Source organism: Symphalangus syndactylus, chromosome 21 (genome assembly GCF_028878055.3).
Source record: "Symphalangus syndactylus isolate Jambi chromosome 21, NHGRI_mSymSyn1-v2.1_pri, whole genome shotgun sequence".
Classification (NCBI taxonomy): Eukaryota; Metazoa; Chordata; class Mammalia; order Primates; family Hylobatidae; genus Symphalangus; species Symphalangus syndactylus.
The window spans coordinates 67,673,772-67,694,950 of NC_072443.2; the positions used below are offsets into that span (position 1 = coordinate 67,673,772).

General features: G+C 35.7%; 1 long non-coding RNA gene across 1 annotated transcript in view; it reads right to left on the reverse strand.

Annotated features, from left to right (window-relative positions):
• LOC129471412 (uncharacterized) overlaps positions 1-21,179 on the reverse strand; it is a 295,615-nt gene that overhangs the window by 72,771 nt on the left and 201,665 nt on the right. The window contains exon 3 of the long non-coding RNA XR_008653580.2: positions 8,066-8,101. This is a non-coding gene — a long non-coding RNA (uncharacterized lncRNA). The remainder of the gene's footprint in view (positions 1-8,065; positions 8,102-21,179) is intronic.

Sequence of the window (21,179 nt, forward strand, 5' to 3'; positions counted from 1 at the left end):
AACTAGATGTTCTCATGCCAATATAGGAATACCAAGGAAACATATTTGTTTCTTTAGATAATACAATATGACTTAGGCAACCACTATTTTGCACACAAAACAATAAAACAAATCTATGAAACACACATCAATAAAAGATATCTATCCAATGCATTAACATTTGGCTTTGTTACAGTAGGGATAATGGAAACTGAAAAGTAGAAATAAACTGAATTTTTAAAAACTGCCTTGAGGAAAGGCTTCAAGACGGCTGACTAGAAGCATTTTAGGCTCACTTCTACTTAGAAGAACTGAAATAGTATATGGATAAGCACAGTTTAAACACATTATTCGAGAGAGAAAACTCTCTCTTTTCTCTTAAAAAAGTGAGAGAAAATATGAAAAGAAAGGAAGGAGAAAGAAGAGAGGCAGCCTGCTTGGCTGGGGTTGTCTAGGGGCAGGAATTGGGTGGGAGCCAGAAGTGAGTTCTCCATACTAGAATGGGTAAGTGAGAAGCTTCTAGCAGCTTATATTCCCACAGTGGAATCATCCAATCTTAGCCATGGGAAAGTCCCTCTAGCCCTCTAAGACCTGAAACTAACACAAGAAGCTGTCAGGAGATCATAGAATGAAGCTCACCCAGGGAGGGAGCTCATGCTGGGTCCTACACCATTTCTGACATCTAAGTGGCTACAGCAAGGCACCATTTTCTTACCTAGCACTTGGATGACTGGACAGTGTCCTGGGGCTTAGCAGTGCTGGGAGTGAGGTGTTAGGGAAACTCATGGTGTCACTGCTTAGAATAGATTGTGAGCTGTGAATGAGCCACTGCCCATGGCACACTGACTGCCCAGTGGCCTGAGAACCCACCCACCTACCTGATCCACCACTGCCTGCCACTACTAGCATTCAAGCAAGCCACACATAGGCTCAAAATTTGGCTCTCCAGTAATTGCCAACATGGGGGCTAGTGTAAACTGCCTTGGGGTACAATCTCATGGCATTGGGGCATGCTCAACCCACCTTTGCTACCACTGAGGCCTGAAGACTGACCTACCTAACATCCCAGTCCCCAGCACAACTTCACCACAGCCTCCACTAATAATCACAACTTAAGAGGAAATCACAGATAGAAGTAACACTGTTTACTGCCAAAGAAATCATACAGAGACTACACTATTGCACATAGCCAGAATCAAAGCCAAGGTGTCCCACTCAACCGTACCATGAATATAGAAAAAAAGTCCTCCTCTACAAAGTAAATTCAAAAATAGAAAAAGGTGACTGATACCTCAGATGTGCAGATATCAACACAAGCAAATAGGAAACACGAAAAAGGAAGGAAATATGATAATTCTAAATAAACAATAATTCTTTAGCAATATAATCAAAAATAAATTTTTTAAATTCCAAATAAAAAAATCACAATGCTGATTTTAAATAAGCTCAGTGAGAAAAAAAATCTGAAAAATTATGTGAAGAAATCAGAAAAACATTTCATAATATTAATGAGAAATTCACTAAAGATATAGAGATTTTTTAAAAGAACCAAATAAAAATACGGAATTGAAGAATTCATTGAAAGAAATACAAAATATAGGTTGGGTGCAGTGGCTCACACCTGTAATCCCAGCACTTTGGGAGGCCGAGGCAGATGGATCAATTGAGGTCAGGAGTTCGAGACCAGCCTGGCCAATATAGCGAAACCCCGTCTCTACTAAAAATACAAAAATTAGCTAGGCATGGTGGTGTGTGCCTGTAATCCCAGCTACTCAAGAGGCTGAGGCAGGAGAATTGCTAGAACCCGGGAGGTGGAGGTTGCAGTGAGCTGAGATTGAGCCACTGCACTCCAGGCTGGGCGTCAGAGTGAGACTCCATCTCAAAAAAAAAAAAAGAAAAAAATATATATATAAAATCAAAAACTTCAACAGTAGACTAGATTAAGAGCAGAAGGAATTTCAGACCTTGAGGACAGTTCTTTTGAAATAATTCAGCTAGACAAAATAAAATGGCAGAAAGAATAAAAAAGAATGAGGAAATCTTTTGTGATTTGTTATGACATAAAGTGACCAAATATTTGAATTATTGGTATCTCTCAGAATGAAGAGAAGATAAAACAATTATAAAATCAATTTAACAAAATAATAGATGAAAATATCCCAAGGTTGGCAAGAAATTTAGACATTCAGATACGTTATTTTGAGATCTAACATTTTGAAGTAGGCGCATAGCACTAAAGACATGAAAAGACATTCCTCAAAAGAAGATATATAAGAAGCAAACAAACATATGAAAAAATGTTCAGTAACACTAATCATAAGAAAAATGCAAATTAAAACCACAATAAGATAACATCTCACACCAGTCAGAATGGCTATTATTTAAAGGTCAGAAAACAACAGGTGCTGGCAAGGCTGCAGAGAAAAAGGAATGCTTAGACATTTTTGGTGGGAATGTCAATTAGTTCAGCTATTATGGGAAGCAGTTTGGAGATTTATCAAAGAACTTAAAACAGAATTACCATTTGGCCACCCATTCTATTACTGGGTATATTTCCAAAAGAAAATGAATCATTTTACTAATAAGACACACGCATTCACATATTTATTGCAACACTAATCACAATACCAAAGACATGGACTCAACTTAGGTGCCCATCAATGGTGGATTGGATAAACGAAATGGTGTTCATATACACCATGAAACACTACACAGCCATCACAAAGAATAAAATCATGTCATTTGCAGTATCACAGATGCAGCTAGAGGCCATTATCCTAAGTGAGTTACAGAAAACCAAATGCTGCATGCTCTCACTATAAGTGGGAGCTACACACTGGATACTCAGGGCACAAAGATGACAAAAATAGATACTGGAGACTACTAGAGGCAGGGATGAAGAGGGAGAGAGAAGGCTGAAAAACCCATTGTTGAGTAGTATGCTCACTACCTGAGTTATGGGATCAATCGTACCCTAAACTTCAGCATCATGCAATATACCTATGTAACAAACCTGTACATGTACCCACTGAATAGAAAATAAAACTTATTTACAAGAAATAAATATTTTTTAAAGAACAAACAAAATGATAAGTGGATTATTTGAAAAGATAGACAAAACAGATAAACTGCCAGCTAAACTAATAAAGCTGAGAGAGTGCTCAAATAAACAGAATCAGAAAGGATAAAGGAGACATTACAGCTGATGATACAGAAATAAAGAGATCATCAGAGACTATTATGAACAACTATACTTTGGCAAACTGGAAAACCGAGAGGAAACAGATAAATTATTGGAAACACACAAACTACCAAGATAGAATCGAGAAGAAAGAGAAAACCTGAACAGACCAATAACAAGTAGCAGGTTGAATTAGGAATAAACAATCTTCTAACAAAGAAAATCCCAGCACCAGATGGTTTCACAGCCAAATTCTACCAAATTTAAGAAGAATTAATACCAATCTTCCTAAAACTATTCCAAAAAATTCCCTCTTGAAGAGGAGGGAATCCCTCTAACTCATTCTATGAGAGCAGCCTCACCCTCATATTAAAACCAGACAAAGACACAACAACAACAAAAGAAAACTATAGACTAATATCACTGGTGAACATACACAAAAATTCCTCAACAAAATATTAGCAAACAAAATCCAACAACATATTAAAAAGATAATATAACACAATTGAGTGAGATTTATCCCAGGGATGCAAGGATGGTTCAACATATGCAAATCAATAAAATGTAATACATCACATCAACAGCATGAAGAAAAAAATATGATAATCTCAATAAACACAGAGCAAGCATTTGATAAAATTCAACATTCCTTCAGGATAAATACTCTCAAAAACTAAACATAGAAGAAACACCTCACAATAATAAAGGCCATATATGACAAACCCACAGCTAACATCATACTGAATGGCAAAGGTTGAAAGCCTTTCCTTTAACAAATGGAACAAGACAAGGGTGCCCACTTTCACCATGCTGATTCAACATAGTCTTAGAAGTCCTAGCCAATCAGGCAAGAAAAATAAGTAAAAGGCATCCAAATCGGAAAAGAAGAATTCAAATTGTTCCTCTTTGCTGATAATATGATCTTTTATTGAGAACAACCTAAGAATTCTACCAAAAAGCTCTTAGATTTGATAAATGGATTCAGTAAGGTTGCAGAATATAAAATCAATATACAGAAATCAGTAGCATTTTGGCAGGACGCGGTGGCTCATGCCTGTAATCCCAGCACTTTGGGAGGCCAAGGAGGGTGGATCCTGAGGTCAGGAGATCTAGACCAACCTTGCAAACATGGTGAAACCCTGTCTCTACTAAAAATACAAAAAATTAGCCGGGCGTGGTGGTGGGCGCCTGTAGTCCCAGCTACTCAGGAGGCTGAGGCAGGAGAATGGTGTGAACCCAGGAGGTGGAGATTGCAGTGAGCCGAGATCGCACCACTGTACTCCAGCCTGGGTGACAGAGCAAGATTTCTTCTCAAAAAAAAAAAAAAAAAAAAAAAAAATCAGTAGCATTTCTATATACCAATAATCATCTATCTGAAAAAGAAATCAAGAAGCCAATGACTTTTACAATAGCTATAAAAATTAAAGCCCCTAGGACTAAATTTAAGATCTCTACAAGGAAAATTACAAAACACTGATTAAACAAATTGAAGAGAAGCAAAATGAAAAAAAAATCCCATCCTCAAAGATCAGAAGAATATCACAAAAATGACCATATTTCCCAAAACAATCCACAGATTATGCAATCCCTATCAAAATACCATCATTCTTCACAGAATTTTTGTACAAAGTTCTAAAATTCATATAGAGTAAAATAAAAGCCTGCATAACCAAGTAATCCTGAACAAAAGGAACAATGCTGAAGGCATCACATTACCTGACTTTAAAATATATTACAAAGCTATACTAACCAAAACACATGGTATTGGTTTAAAAATAGACATATATCCCAGTGGAACAAAATAGAGAACCTAGAAACACAGTCACATATTTACAGCCAACTGATCTTGAACAAAGCCGACAAGAATTTATATTGGGGAAAGGACATCTTCTTGAATAAATGGTGCTGGGAGAACTGGATAGCCACATGCAGGAGAAAGAAACTAGATCCCTATCTCTAACCATATACAAAAATCAACAAAAATGGATTAAAAACTTAAATGTAAGACCCAAAACTATAAAAATACTGGAAGAAAACCTAGGGAAATCTCTCTTGGGCATTGGTCTAGGCAAAGAAATTATGACTAAGATTTCCAAAGCAGAGACAACAAAAACAAAAATGGACAAATGAGACTTAAACTAAAGAGCTTCTGCACAACAAAAGAAATAATGAACAGTGTGAAGAAACCTATTGATTGGGAGAAAATGTTTGCAAACTAAACACATGACAGCAGACTAATATCCAGAATATACAGGGAAATCAAGCAACTCGACAGAAAAAAAATGATGAAACCCATCTCTACTAAAAATACAAAAATTAGCTGGGTGTGGTGACATGTGCCTGTAATCTCAGCCACTCAGGAGACTGAGACAGGAGAATCGCTTGAACCCAGGAGGCAGAGGTTGCAGTGAGCCAAGATCGCGCCATTGCACTCCAGCCTGGGCAACAAGAAAGAAATTCTGTCTCAAAAAAGAAAAAAGAAAAAAAAGTGTGCAAAGGATATGAACACATATTTCTCAAAAGAAGACATACCATGGCCAACAGTTATATGAAAAATGCTCAGTGTCACTAATCAGATAAATTCAAATCAAAACCACAAGGAGGTATCATCTTACCCCAATCAAAATGGCCATTATTGTAAAGACAGCAAATAATGAATGTTGGCAAGGATGCAGAGAAAAGGGAGCACCCATACACAGTTGGTAGGTATGTAAACTAGTACAACCACTATACAAAACAGTATGGAAATATCTCAAAAAACTAGAAATGGAACTATCATTTGATCCAGCAATCCTATTACTGATATCTACCCAAAGGAAAAGAAATCAGTATACCACAGGAATACCCGTATTTGCATGTTTATTATGGCACTATTTATAATAAAGAAGATAGAGAATAAAGATAAGTGTCCCTCAGTGAACGAATGTTTAAAGAAAATGTGGTATATACACAATGGAATACTATTTGGCCATAAAAAGAAAGAAAACATGCCATTTGACATAACACTGATAGAACTAGAGGTCATTATCTTTAGTGAACTAAGCCAGGGACAAAAAGGCAAATATTGCATGTTCTCACTTATATGTGGGAGTGGAAATATTTGATCACATGGAGGTAGAGAGTGGAAAGAAAGATAATAGAGATTGGGAGGAGTGAGCTGGGTGTAGTGGGAGTATAAAGAGAAGTGAGTTAAAGGGTATAAACAAGCAGTTAGATGGGATTGATACAATGTTTGATAGCAGGGTAGATTACAGTTAACAAAATGTATTCAGACGATGGACACCCTAAATATTCTGACTTGTTCTCTACACACTATATACATGTAAGAAAATTCACATGTACCCCATAAATGAAAATGTACACAAATAAAAAATTAAACTGAATGAGAGAAATAAAAATGACTTAATGGATTTATTTATCATAATATAAGTATGATCTTACACATATTTAGGAGTACACATATGTATCCCTTTATACCTAAAGTCAAATAATGAGAATTCTACATACCTAGCACAGAGTAGTTACATACTAAAACAGAGAGTTATAGTACATATTGAGGTTGTGTGCATAGAATTAATATACTGTTCCCCATTGCAGAACATCCTTGTAGTCATATGAGATAGACAATTTCTCTATAATGGGGAAGTATATCTGTTCAATGCAAACAGGATATTCCATTCCCCCTTACCATGATGACCACTGAAGCTAATCCAAGTCTATGTGCTTTACGCTTGCCTACAGGATGGTTTCATGGCTATTTCAACCTACTGGAAACTCAGGATTTATGCTGTGAACTCTGGGTCACAGATTTCCTGAAACTGCCATTGACCTTTTGCAAGCACAAGGCATGCCCACAGTAAATCTGGCACACTTGAGGACAAATCTAGGAAACTCACAAGAACAGTGACTCTGGACTTTCATGTTTTCACCAGCCAATACATTTCTTTTAATGTCTAAAGCAGTTTGAATTGAATTGCATGAAAGAGAGAGCATCTTAATTTATCCAGCAAATACATATTGCTTGGTCTCTGGTTCTATTGTTCTTCCTCTCACTATCCACCGGTATGTGTGTTTGTGCATGAGTGTGTTGATAGGTGCATGCATATATACTTATAGGCAGCAGTGAGACTGTGTAGTACAGACAGTACCAACCTTGATGTCTGAAGAACAGGCTCTGACATGCAGCTACATTTCTTAATGCTTTTGCAATTGTAAAAAAAATAATAATAATTACTTGTAGATTCTCTATGTTCTCATTGGGGAAAACAGACTAAAATCATCGATTTCTTATGTGAATAGGACTGTTTTAAGGTTCCAGTACAATCGTATCAGTGAAAGGGTGTTTTAAACTCCCAGCTACTCCGTAAGTATAGCTATTATTGTTACGTTGTATATGATGCATCTATAAGGACATTTTAAAAAGTAAAATCCTCAGTGTCCTTGAGTTTATCTTGTACTCAACTCAACTTCCTTCATTTTCAGTACAGCACAAAGAAAGGACAAAATGTCATTCCTAACTTTGGATTCCCTATCTTTTGTCAGTGTGTTTCACAACCTTAACTTCATTTCAGTATAGTTCAGTGGTAAATTTCTATATATAAAACTGCACTTTCAAGTTGCTTAAAGATATCACATAATTGGATGTACCTTTAACCTAATGGTTTAAAATCCTAAAGGATTGGTGTGCACACAACATCTTATAGTATTAAATAGCCTGAGATCAAATAAAACGCAATGAGCAATGTCTGCTCCTACTGAACTGGAAATGTTGTTAGTGAGACACTGGAAAAAGATGACAGGGCTACCTCAAGAAACATAATGAGGGAGTTTTATCAAGCCAAACCTTTTAAAATGTTTGAACTTCATAAAAACCTGCAGGCATGACAGATTAAATGTAATGCTTACCTCTGATTCTGAGCTGCAGCTTATATCGTCTAATTCCTGTAAATAAGAACAGATGTGCTGTTAGAAGGTTTTGATTTGTGTTTTTATTTTTCAAAACCCATCTAGCATAGTGCAGTTTTTCCATTTGGGGGATGGTGGAAAGCTTTGTTTTCTTGCTCAAGCATGTCAAAATGGGAAAATAAGTCTCACTCATCTCCATCCTATTAAAAAGAGAAGCACAAAACAATTTACAGAGTTGGATGTGTGCTTTAAAAATGGGTGAAAAGACACTGATCTATTCAAATATATCTTCAAATATTTAGAGCAAGAGAAAAACATTACTTTAGCAAGTTTCAAAACATAACAATTGTGAATTTCGGCTTGTATTCACGTTATAGTAGCAACAACGTGAGAAGTCAGTAGGCACCTGGAACAAGTAAACAGGGTAAAGATACCGCAGGCACCCCACTTCTGACCAAGCCTATTGCTCCTATAAATCATAGACACTCTGCTTTAAGGACACATGTTATTATTTTTTAATAGGGTGATTTCTTTAGCAAAACATAGAAGTCTAGACTTTAGCACATATAAAAAATATAATTTACAAGCTTGGTCTTGTCATTTCTGTTGATGACAGTTTCATGAGAGCCTCACAAATCAAACAGTTCACAGACACAAATTTAAATAAAGTGAACATGAATAATGCAACAAAGCTTACATAGCGTCATCAATAACAGGGGTTCTATTAGGATTAGAGTTACGTAGCTGCAAGTAATAAAACAGTACAGAGAAGTGTTATAAGTAGAATTTTTCTGAATAATCCAATTTAATCCATATGTTAAAATTATGAAACAGAGAATCTCCAGCTCTCTTCACATGATACAACAAAAATAAATGAAAAGTAAAATATCCAGCTTTCATAGACATTTTTTTCTTCCTGTAACAAAATGACTTTGAATGTTACTTTTTTAAAAAATAAAATCACCAGTTTCTTTTGTTAATGTGTGGATACAGCTTTTGATCATGTATATACATTCTATTGAGAATGATAATGTTTAATAGTAAACAACCATGAATACAGGTAAAGTATAATTTAGCCAGAAAATAAAAAGCCACTTTTGTTATTGTTATCACTGCTGTTTAAACTCTTTATAAGACGGCTAAAATCTATTTTGAGTGATATTGAGGAAAACAATAAATGTGAACATTTAGTTCAGATCATGGATAATATATTTGATTTTATTCTATGAGTCTCCACTATCTTTGGATTACAATACTACAGAAATGCATGAGACTGAACAGGCAGTTTCTAATGACAGTGCTACCATTTGAGATGGTTAATTGCATACATGCTGTCAATGTATGATATGAATTATGAGCCCAATATCTGTCGACTTGGCAACCCCAGTTCCCTACAAAATGGAACAATCACTAATTACTCCAGAAATAGTTGCTAAATAAAAATTTCTTAAAATACGTAATTGAGAGCTGCTTACATACATCAGTGTGATGGTCTAGAGCATAGGCATTAAAAAGCTTTGGCATTAAAAAGGCTTGGGTCTGAGACCATTTATCAGCCACATGATTTTAGACAAATTTTCTAAGTGGTTATTTGTCATTTTATTAATCTAGCATCTACCATCTACCATGTACCACATAGGGTTGCTAGGGAAATCAAATTAAATAATACATTTAAAGTGCTTTGCACTGTACACTCCAACAAAGGTTAGCTGTAATTAAGAATAATTACTATTAGTGGCAAATCAGTTCTCCCTAGTCTTCTAATAAAGCTATTAGATTAATTATTAGATTTCATGATTATTAATAACTTATTCCATATGTAAGCCTGACTTCAACACAGAGAAGCTTTATCTTAGAATGTGGACTATCATCTGATGAAGAAAAAGAAAAACCTCATTAAACACTTTCACACAGTCATAGAAATTGGTTAGATCTAGAAAACAGCAATTTTAAATGAGCATCTTTTGCCTCTTCTCTTTGAGTTCACAGTCTGAGTAGCCCTCACTCCACACAGAAGCATATATGTTCTACAGATAAACTGGGAGACAAAGGCACTTGAGACATTTTAGGATTAAAAGCAATGATTGTCAGAAAGGACACCATTATGACAACAAAAACTCAGATGACTTTTATATTTGCCTTTTCAAATAGATAATACAGTCATATGGATTAAAGTCCAAAAACATAACAAAAGTATAGAAAAATCTTCCCCATCCTTGTCCTCCATCTGCTCAGTTTCCACCCTGAAAAAAAATCATCCCACCAGGATCTAGTATTTAATATCTAGATTTCCTTTAGGCCAAAACATGAAAATATGAATATATATCATTATTTTCCATTCACGTACAAAAGATTATCTAACACTTATGGAGTGGTTTCTGAGTCATGTAATTTGTCAAGAAGTTTAAATTCTTCACTTCATGTCATTCTTACAGAAATCCAATGAGACACACTCAATGTGCATATGATTGTGGAGGTAAAATCTACTTGCGTCTAATACCATACATGAATATCTAATCCTACATGACATTGTCTATTGTGTCTAATCACCAACTAAAGTCCAACATGAATAGAATAAAATACAAATGGCCTCCACCCCCAAATCTTGCTAAATGGATAAATGTACTCAGACTAGGACCCTTAGGGCACAGCAGGAATATTAATAGAATTACCTTAAAAAGATGAAAACATTTGCATGTAAGATACATCCTGGAACCCTCTTATAATATAGGACAACTTCATTAATTAAAGCTTAGTCTTCATACATTGGCTGATTTTCTAATGAACTAGAGAAAAATGCAAGATCACTAATAAATGAGGATTTTCCTTCTTCTTCTTTTCTAAATATACCTCAACAAACATTTTTCTCCTTGTTCTTATGTGCAATACTCAATGATTGGGAAAGGCAAACCTATTAACCTGAAGGGAAAATAGAAATTGGATAGGGAAGCTGGTTCTCTGTCTCTAGGCACACATTATAAGCAATTATCAATAAAATTAAATCTTACATGATAATCGGCAAACAGTGGTACCTTATGAATGGGGGGTAAAAATGAAAATGTTAGCTATTAGAATAGCTTGAAAATAGATTCACTGATTTAAAAAAGGAGAGAGATGACATAATTAAAAACTATATCGTAGCAATTTGGAGAAAGCTGTATTTTTAGTTACATTTCAAACATTTCACCAAAATCAGTTTCAATTTCATCATGAGATTACTCGCATATGCATTTTTCCCTACCCAAGACAGTCAGACTTCTCCAGCAAGATTAGTTTCCCTCAGGGTGAATTTGTGACAAGGAGAGTGAAGATTATATAAAATGCTCCCATGATGCCTCTTTGAGTTGATGGAGAATTGAAATTATCAGACTTGTGTACACTCTCACGCTTTCAAAATTAGCCATTTTTATTTATGGTGTTATATTGCTTGAAGCAGTTTACATTTTCAATAAATAAAATATATCTCTTCTACAACTTATCATTCTGCTTCTGGGAAAAATATTGCTAGAAAACAAATAGCACTTATATATTTTACCTTGGAGCTATAGGAGGAAAACTAAATATACAATAAGGAAAAAACTAGGTCTTCACCATCTTTAAAAAAGAAAGGAAAACTATCATTTGTCCTAGAGTCATCCACTGCAGTTTCCTTACGTTACGGACAATGTTCTGAAATGTGTGCTACATGATCTAGGTTCCTGCTAACTGTATTTCCATTTGCCATTTTTATTAATTCCTTGAAATCTAACATGAGCATTATTACTCTATGCAAACTCATTATGTTATGGTTTCAAATTGTTAACTTATTTCATCCCCACCAAATGACCTTCAATTCACACCACTCTGTTGAATTTACTCTTGTAGACATAAGTAACTGATGGTGTTCTCACATCTAAACTGAATGGCTTTTCTCATTCTTTATCCTCTATGAACTGTACTCCATCTCTAGATTTGTAATTGCCAAAATGGCATATCTCTTTAAATTTACGAGTGAATTCAACCAAACTTACTTTTAATTCAAACTGACTTCTTTAACTAAACTTATTCAGTTTGTCTGTGATAACATCATTTGTCAAGTATCCCAGGCTAAGCATGTGAATTAATCTTGACTATTTTTTGCTTTATCTTCTGTGACCTGTCAGTCTCAGATCATATTTTCCTTTGAAATACGTCTCCAAGTAATTCTCTCTTCTCAGTTTCTTACTACTCTCACTCTTCTGCAGGGTAACACAAAACTCATGATTGCTTTTGGATCCCTCATTTTTCAAACTCCCTTATAGTCTGCAGTGTTTGCTGCTATCAAGTGAACCTTCCTGACTGACAACTCTAGAGTGGTTCTCAGTTGCTTCCTATATTAAACCTCCTTCACTGGTTCCATAATCTGGGAACCACCTTGCCTAGCAAATCAATCTCTTGATGACTTCGGCAGCCTGGTCTCCGCACATCGTATATTATTTTTGTAAAGATATTTTGCTTGCCCTAAAGGTTAAGTGTATACTCTCTATGGTCAGACTCACCAGGATAGAGTCCTGGCTCTACCAATTGCATTTATATCACTTTGGGTGACAGTGTCTCTTTTTCTCGTCCACTAAGTAGGGTTGTGAAGATTAAAGGAGCTGATTTGTATAAAGCCCTGGCATATATTGATTCACAGATGTTAGCTACTATGATTAGATAAATCCTACTTGTTTTCACAGATTAGCTCAAACTTCAAAGAGCAAATTGACTTAAACCAGTTGGGCAATGTCTAAGACTATTGGCTCCTGAGGTGAACTGGCTGGATAAAAAATCTGGCTCTAATATTTTCTAAGCTGTGCCCAAGAGAAACTTCTTTAGCAGTGGTCTGTGACTCAGTTTTCTTATTTGTAAAATGGAGATAATATCAACATTAATCTTACGGGTTTTTGTTTTGTTTTGTTTTGTTTTTGAGACAGGGTCTCACTCTGTCGCCTAGGCTGGAGTGCAGTGGTGCAATCATGGCTCACTGCAGCCTTAACTCCCAAACTCAAGCAATCCTCCTACCTCAGCCTTCCGAGTAGCTGGAACTACAGGCATGCACCACCACACCCAGCTAATTTTTTATATTTTTATGGAGACAAGGTCTCACCATGTTGCCCAGGCTGATAACCACTGGGCTCAAGCAATCCCCCTGCCGTGGGATTATAGACATGAGCCAACTACCCAGCCTTAAAAGATTTTTTCTAAAAGAAAAATAAGATTGCCCATGGGCTGAAATAAGTACCTGGTACTGTCCTAAATTTTTACTCCCATTTTTATATCTCATGATACCCAGCTCTATGTTAGTTTCTGGGCTTGTGTTTCTGTGAGGTCTATTTATGATTAAACTATGCCTTCCTTTAATCTAAGTTGAATTAATTGTTTACTCTGCACTGTAACAGCGAAAGACATACAAAAAATAATAATTTTTGCTGACTATGGATTCCTCCCTTAGTTGGAAGTATCAATATCAAAGTCAGGCCAGGTTTGCATTGATATTCAAAGAAAACATTTGGTGAACATTCATCATTATGTGATAGTATCTTAATACTGCATTTGTTTACTTCAACTTTTTTTTTATTATTATACTTTAGGTTTTAGGGTACATGTGCACAATGTGCACGTTTGTTACATATGTATCCATGTGCCATGTTGGTGTGCTGCACCCATTAACTCGTCATTTAGCATTAAGTATATCTCCTAATGCTGTCCCTCCCCGCTCCCCCCAACCCACAACAGTCCCCTGAGTGTGATGTTCCCCTTCCTGTGTCCATGAGTTCTCATTGTTCAATTCCCACCTATGAGTGAGAACATGCGGTGTTTGGTTTTTTGTCCTTGCGATAGTTTACTGAGAATGATGTTTTTCAGTTTCATCCATGTCCCTACAAAGGACATGAACTCATCATTTTTTATGGCTGCATAGTATTCCATGGTGTATATGTGCCACATTTTCTTAATCCAGTCTACCGTTGTTGGACATTTGGGTTGGTTCCAAGTCTTTGCTATTGTGAATAGTGCCGCAACAAACATACGTGTGCATGTGTCTTTATAGCAGCATGATTTATAGTCCTTTGGGTATATACCCAGTAATGAGATGGCTGGGTCAAATGGTATTTCTAGTTCTAGATCCCTGAGGAATCGCCACACTGACTTCCACAATGGTTGAACTAGTTTACAGTCCCACCAACAGTGTACAAATGTTCCTAGTTCTCCACATCCTCTCCAGCACCTGTTGTTTCCTGACTTTTTAATGATGGCCATTCTAACTGGTGTGAGATGGTATCTCACTGTGGTTTTGATTTGCATTTCTCTGATGGCCAGTGACGATGAGCATTTTTGCATGTGTTTTTCGGCTGCGTAAATGTCTTCTTTTGAGAAGTGTCTGTTCATATTCTTTGCCCACTTTTTGATGGGGTTGTTTTTTTCATGTAAATTTGTTTGAGTTCATTGTAGATTCTGGATATTAGCCCTTTGTCAGATGAGTAGGTTGCAAAAATTTTCTCCCATTCTGTAGGTTGCCTGTTGACTCTGATGGTAGTTTCTCTTGCTGTGCAGAAGCTCTTTAGTTTAATTAGATCCCATTTGTCAATTTTGGCTTTTGTTGCCATTGCTTTTGGTGTTTTAGACATGAAGTCTTTGCCCACGCCTATGTCCTGAATGGTATTGCCTAGGCTTTCTTCTAGGGTTTTTATGGTTTTAGGTCTAACATGTAAGTCTTTAATCCATCTTGAATTAATTTTTGTATAAGGTGTAAGGAAGGGATCCAGTTTCAGCTTTCTACATATGGCTAGCCAGTTTTCCCAGCACCATTTTACACACCTGTTCCCAATAATTTTCTAAAACAGGGTCAGCCAGCTATGACTGTGGCTCAAATATGATCTACTACCCACTACGTAAATAATGTTTAGATGGAAGACAACCATGCCCACTCATTTACACATTGTCTACAGGTGTTTTCACCCTATAAAAGTAGAGTCAAGTCCTTGTGACAGAGACTATTTATGCAGCAAAGCCCAAAATATTTACTATCTGGTTCTCTATGGAAAAAGCGTGTGTGCTAACCCCTCCTCTAAAACATTAATTTATTTACAAGTGCAGGAGGAACGTTCATCCAGCAAAAAACTCTCAAATGTGGGTGGTCAATGACTCAAAAATGGCTGTAATTTTTTTGTTGCCTTGATGTTTGCTCCTACTGTGAATTTACGCACTTGCTCTCATACGCTATGTGTTTTGGTTGCATTTAAACTTGCCCTGAACCACCCAATTAACTTTAAAAAATAGTCATTCAGTCAATTTTAAAGATTAAAAAAAATTAGGAAAGCCATTTGCCTGGCAACCGCTAGTAAAATAAGTGACTGATTGAAAATGTTTTCCTGATTGCTCTCATGTGCAGAAACAAGCTTAGATACCAGCTATCAGCACTTATACTAAATTTTTTTAATGATCCATAAAGTCAAATGGATAGTAAAGCAAATCAGAATTATTAGGCTGGTATTCATGTCCAAACAAGATATTTTTAACCACATCTCTCAATTTTCCCCTACTCAATATTTACTCCCATCATTCTCCCCTGAACATGAGAGCAGTTCATCATTTTTATACCTTCACTAAAATTATTCTTTGCTTGAACTTCTTTTCTTCCTAACACCATTTTTACTCCTAAAACACTGTTTATTCAACCCCCACTCAAAAGCCATTCCCTCCATGATATTTTCTACCATTTCAGCCAATATTATTTTTATGATACTTACTTCTGTCTACATTGTGTTGTAGAAACTGATGTACATGCCTCTCTTCAATGATTACATTGCAAATTATGAGGGCAAAGGCCATATCTTTTAGACATCAATGGGATTCAAACACTAGAAGTCTAATTCCAGAGATCATGCTTATAATCCTCCCCATAACCCTAAAGAGTGAGAAAGAAATAATGAGAGCCTAATAGTCTCCATATTAGGGGATAAGAAATACAAGAAATATCTAAGAAATAAAAATGTGATGTAGGCAACAGTATTGGGAAGGAATCACTATGTATCTTGAAATTAGTAAAAGTCTCCCTAAAATGATCTAGACATCATTATAGAGGCTCTAATGGAGACATCTGCTCAGTGTTTAACAACAGACACATCAATAAATACGATTGTTAAACTCTATTCAGCCTTAGACTTCGCAACTTTATGCAAAATAATAGTGATTTTCTCTATGAACGTGGGTTTACTTTAGCCAAGTAGTTTAAAAAATACAGCTGAAGTAAAACAGAGATACAAAGATTTCTTTCTGAAAAGAACATTAGATATCTGAAGCTCTATTTTTGTTTTATCCCTTCTAGGCAATTTTTTAAACTTAAGTTGAAAAATGACAGCACACACACATACATATATGCATATATATTGTGGATATATATGTGTGTGTGCATATACATATATTTATATTGATATTCCATAATACACATTCACTTAAACTAAATACAGGTATCTGTGAGGGATTGATTACAGGATCCCCACAGATACAAAAATCCATGGATGTTCAAGTCCCTTACATAAAATAGCATAGTATTTGCATATAAACTACAATCTTCCATATACTTTAAGTCTTCTCTAGATTACTTATAATGCCTGATACAATGTAAATTTTATGTAAATAGTTGTTACACTGTATTGGTTAGAAAATTACAGGAATTTTAAAAGTGTGGTACATGTTCAGTACAGTGGCATTATTTTTCCGAATGTTTTCTATTCATGGTTGGTTGAATCCACGGACGAAGAACCCACCACTGACACAGCAGGACAATTGCACTTAAAAATACTAAATAAAAAATGAGAAAATCAGTGTCATGCATAATGCCACTATGCCGGAATATTTACTGCTAATATTCTGGTATGGACATGCATGCAGTTCTGATTCTGTCCCTTTCCAAAGCTTCCTCACAAACCTAGAGAAGAGTGAAAGAGGCGAGTCCAGATCATCGTGTGCTCCTGGTAACACCACCGTCCCTCCCCTCCAACACACATTTGCCATTCTACCACAATCTGTCTCACAGACTATCAGAGCTCATGTAATCATGTCCCACATCTCTGTTTATGTTAGTTGTTGCAAAAAGCCTTTATCAGCAGGGCCCTTTTCCCCATATGGCACTGACAATCTCAGTCTGACCCCACCTCCCACTCTCCTTGACTCCTAAAGCTGTTCTGCTCTTGTTCTGCCCTGTGGAATTCATAGTTCCAATAAATTAGTTCATATTTTCTGTTTTTTTTTTTTTTTTCTGAACACCCCCGTAACAACTTAGCTGTGAATGAATACTAGCTCTCCCCCGAAGACGTGGCTTTCCCTTTGACCCTCTCTAAGTTGTGACTTTTTTTCTCCCAACCCCTGGGCCTGAAGGTGGAATACAGTCTCTTTGCTTTTCAATGCTCCTTTCAGGCCATGATTTCTTGCAGGTCCCTAAAAGTGTCCTTTTGTAGCTCATGTCATCACATTCTACAACTGCCTCCCTTCCTTGTTTTACTCAGTGGCACCCCCTTGGGTTTTCTCTTCCACATTGTTGAGGGTTATAGCACATGGGCTACTGTTACTCTCTCAACCCCAACTTCTGTTATAATTCTTGGTGATTTTAATAATATGTACAGCCATATTAGAATCCTGTTGTCTCATTTCCTTGTCCTTCAGTCCTTTCATAATTTTGCCTCCCATACTGTCTTAGTCACCCACTTTCATGACCATAAGCTAGATATTTTACTGTCAATAACTGCATCTGCTTCATAATCTTAATTTCAAGTACTCCATGTTTCAGCCTTTATTTCTTATCTATCCAGCTTCAGTGATCTTTCAACCTCACAGGACTTACTATCTATTGATCCTAGTGACTTTTGCTCTTCCAAGGTTTAACAATATAATTTCTCATTTGCCTAAATCCTCAAATCCTTTTTCAATCTCTGTTTTTCCTTTCTGTTTCAAACCTTCTTCTCATCCTCACCTAAAAAACTACTTCTCATTTTACTGAGGAAATTGAATCAGGTAGAAGAATACTCCATTAGCATCAATAACAACATCTCAAAATTTGTCAGTAACTGTAACCCATACACTCTATAACCAGTACTACTATTATGGATTATTTGTCTATTATTTGTCTGTAGTTTCAACAAAGAACAACTTCTTTGCTTCTGCAAAGGAGTCCATTCCAGAGGATTCTGAAAAAGTGGTGGGGTAGGAAGCACCAGGAATCTGTCTCCCAACCTAGATAACAATAGCACTGGCAAAATCTGTCTGATGTAACTATTTGGAACCCTGGAGTCTATCGAAGGTTTGCAACTTCCAGGAGAATGCTTGGATGGAAAATTGCAGTTAATTTCCATCAAATTTAGCACTCAGTACAGTACCTGCTACCCATTCTCCACCCACATCGCTGTGGTAGACAGCTATGCATGTGTTCCTGAAGCAGCCTGGACAGAACTGTAAGGAGCCAGGGTGAGCACAAAGGACTCTGTCCTCCAGGTATTTGGGATTGTTCTTCTGATAGCTGCTTCTTATCAGAGATGTGCAGACAAGCCATGAGCTGCCATTGATTTTTCATGTCTCGCCATTGTTGAAAGCCCCTTTACCTCTGGCTGAAGTGACTTTCCAGTGCTTCTCCACCTAATTTTTTTTTCTTTTTTTTTTCTTTTTTCTCTTTTGAGAGCCAGGCATTAAACACTAATATATTCAAAAGCAACTGCATATATTGGGGAACATTAAAAAGTGACTGTGCATGTTAAGGAAAAGGCATATGTTCAGAAAAGACTTGACAAGAATTTATTATTATACCTCCGGCTGATCCCAGAATGAGAGATAGCCTACAACAATACAAAAAGCAAAACAATAAATAAAAAGAATATCAAAAACTGACAAACTCTGGGGAAGGGGGAAGGGTCAGATTACCAGGGTTACCATATTATTAGATTCAAGTATCCATTTTTTACAACAACAACAGAAAACACACAAAGAAACAAGGAAGCATGGCCTTTCAAAGGAAAAAAAATCAACCGACACAATATCCAAGAAGACTTGATGGCAGATCCATAGACAAAACTTCAAAATGTCTATCTTAAAGATGTTAAGGAAGATATAGAACTAAGGAAGATATAGATAAAGTCAAGAAAACTATCTAACAGCAAAATGTAATTATCAATAAAGAGATAGAAAAAAAGAAATTCTAAACCTAAAGTTCTGGAGCTGAAAAGTACAGTATTTGAAACGGAAAATTTATAGAGGGATTCAAAGGCAAATTTGTGTAGGCAAAAGAAAGAATCAGCAAACTTGAAGATATAACAATATAAATTGATTCTGAAAAACAGGAACAAAAATATTGAATAAATATGAATAGAACCTAAATGATCTCTGGGAAACCAACAAATAAATTAACATATGCATTGTAGAAGTCCCAGAAGACAGAGAGAGTGAGTGAGCGAGCAAGAGAGAGAGAGACAGAGAAACAGAAAATTATTTGAAGAAATAATTGCTGAAAACTTCTCATATGAATGTAAGTATTCAAGAATCTCAGCAAACTTCAAAGAGAATAAAAATAAAGAGATCCACACATAGACACATTAAAATCAAACTTTTAAAAGTGAAAAACAAAGAGAAAATCTTTCAAGTAGCAACAGACAAGTGACTTATACACAAGGAATCCTCAGTAACATTATCCGTTTATTTCTCATCAGAAATTTGTAGGACAGAAGTTAGTGGACCAAGATATTTAATGTGCTGAAAAAATATTTCAAATTGTTAGCCAAGAATTCTAAATCTGACAAAACCATCATTCAAAAGTGAGGGAGAAACTGAGACCTTCCCAGATAAAATCTGAGGGAATTTGTTTCCATTAGAACTACTTTGCAAGATATGCTTAAGTGGGTTCCGTAGGGTGAAATGAAAGGAGAGTAGACAGTAATTCAAAGTCATGTGAAGAAATAAATACCTCTATAAAGGTAAATACACGGGCAATTACAAAAGCTAATACAATTGTAACAACAGTAATTTGTAACTTTACTTACAACAGTAAGTTGTAATTTTACTTTTTGTTTTCTACATGATTTAAGAGACTACTACATTTAAAAATAAACAGTTATTAATGTAAAAGCTAGAATAATTGTAACTTTGGTTTGTAACACAACATTTTGTTTTCTACATATTTTAAGAGACTAATGTATTTAAAAGAACTATCAGTTTATGTTTTGGGGCACCGGATGTATAAAGACGTAATTTTGTCACATCAACAACCAAAAGGAGTGCCAACAGGGCCATTAAGTGGTAAAGGGTTTCCTATGTTACTTAAGTTGGCATAAACACAAATGAGAGTCTTATAACTTTAGGCCCTTAAATGTAATTCCCATGGTAACCACAAGGAAAATAGGGATATAATATACATAAAAGGAAATAAGAAAGGATTTTAAACATTTCACTGTAAGAAATCAGCTAAACACAATATAAGACAATAATTCTGGAAATGAGGAACAAAACAGCTATAATGTATATAGAAAACAAAGAGCAAAAACACAGAAGCCCCTCCTCGTTTCAGTAATTAAATGTAAATGGAATGTAAAAACAGAGATTGAGAGAATAGTTAAAAACACATGGTCTGTCTATGAGAGATATATCTAAATCCAAACAAAATGTGATGTATGAGTATAATGGAATATTATTTAGCATTTAAAAAGGAGAAAATTCTGACACATGCTACAACTTGGATACATCTTAAGGGCATTTTGCTATGTGAAATAATCCATTCATATAAAGAATGATATTATATGGTTTTGCTTATAAGAAGTATACTGATAGCAGTCAAAATCAGAGACAGAAATTAGAATAGTGTTGGCGAGGGTGCTTCAGGATGAGTGAATAGAAAATTATTGTTTAGTGTGTATAACAGAATTTAAGTTTTAAAAGAGGAAAAGAATTATAGAGATGAATGGTGGCGAAGGTTGCACAACATTATGAATATATTTAATATCACTGAACTGTAAACTTAAAATTGTTAAGGAGGTGAATTTTATGTTGTTTATTATACCACAATAAAATTATAGAAAAAATTGCAGGACAATAAGACAATCAATGGTTTTCAGGCATTGGGTGGGGACGGAGGTAT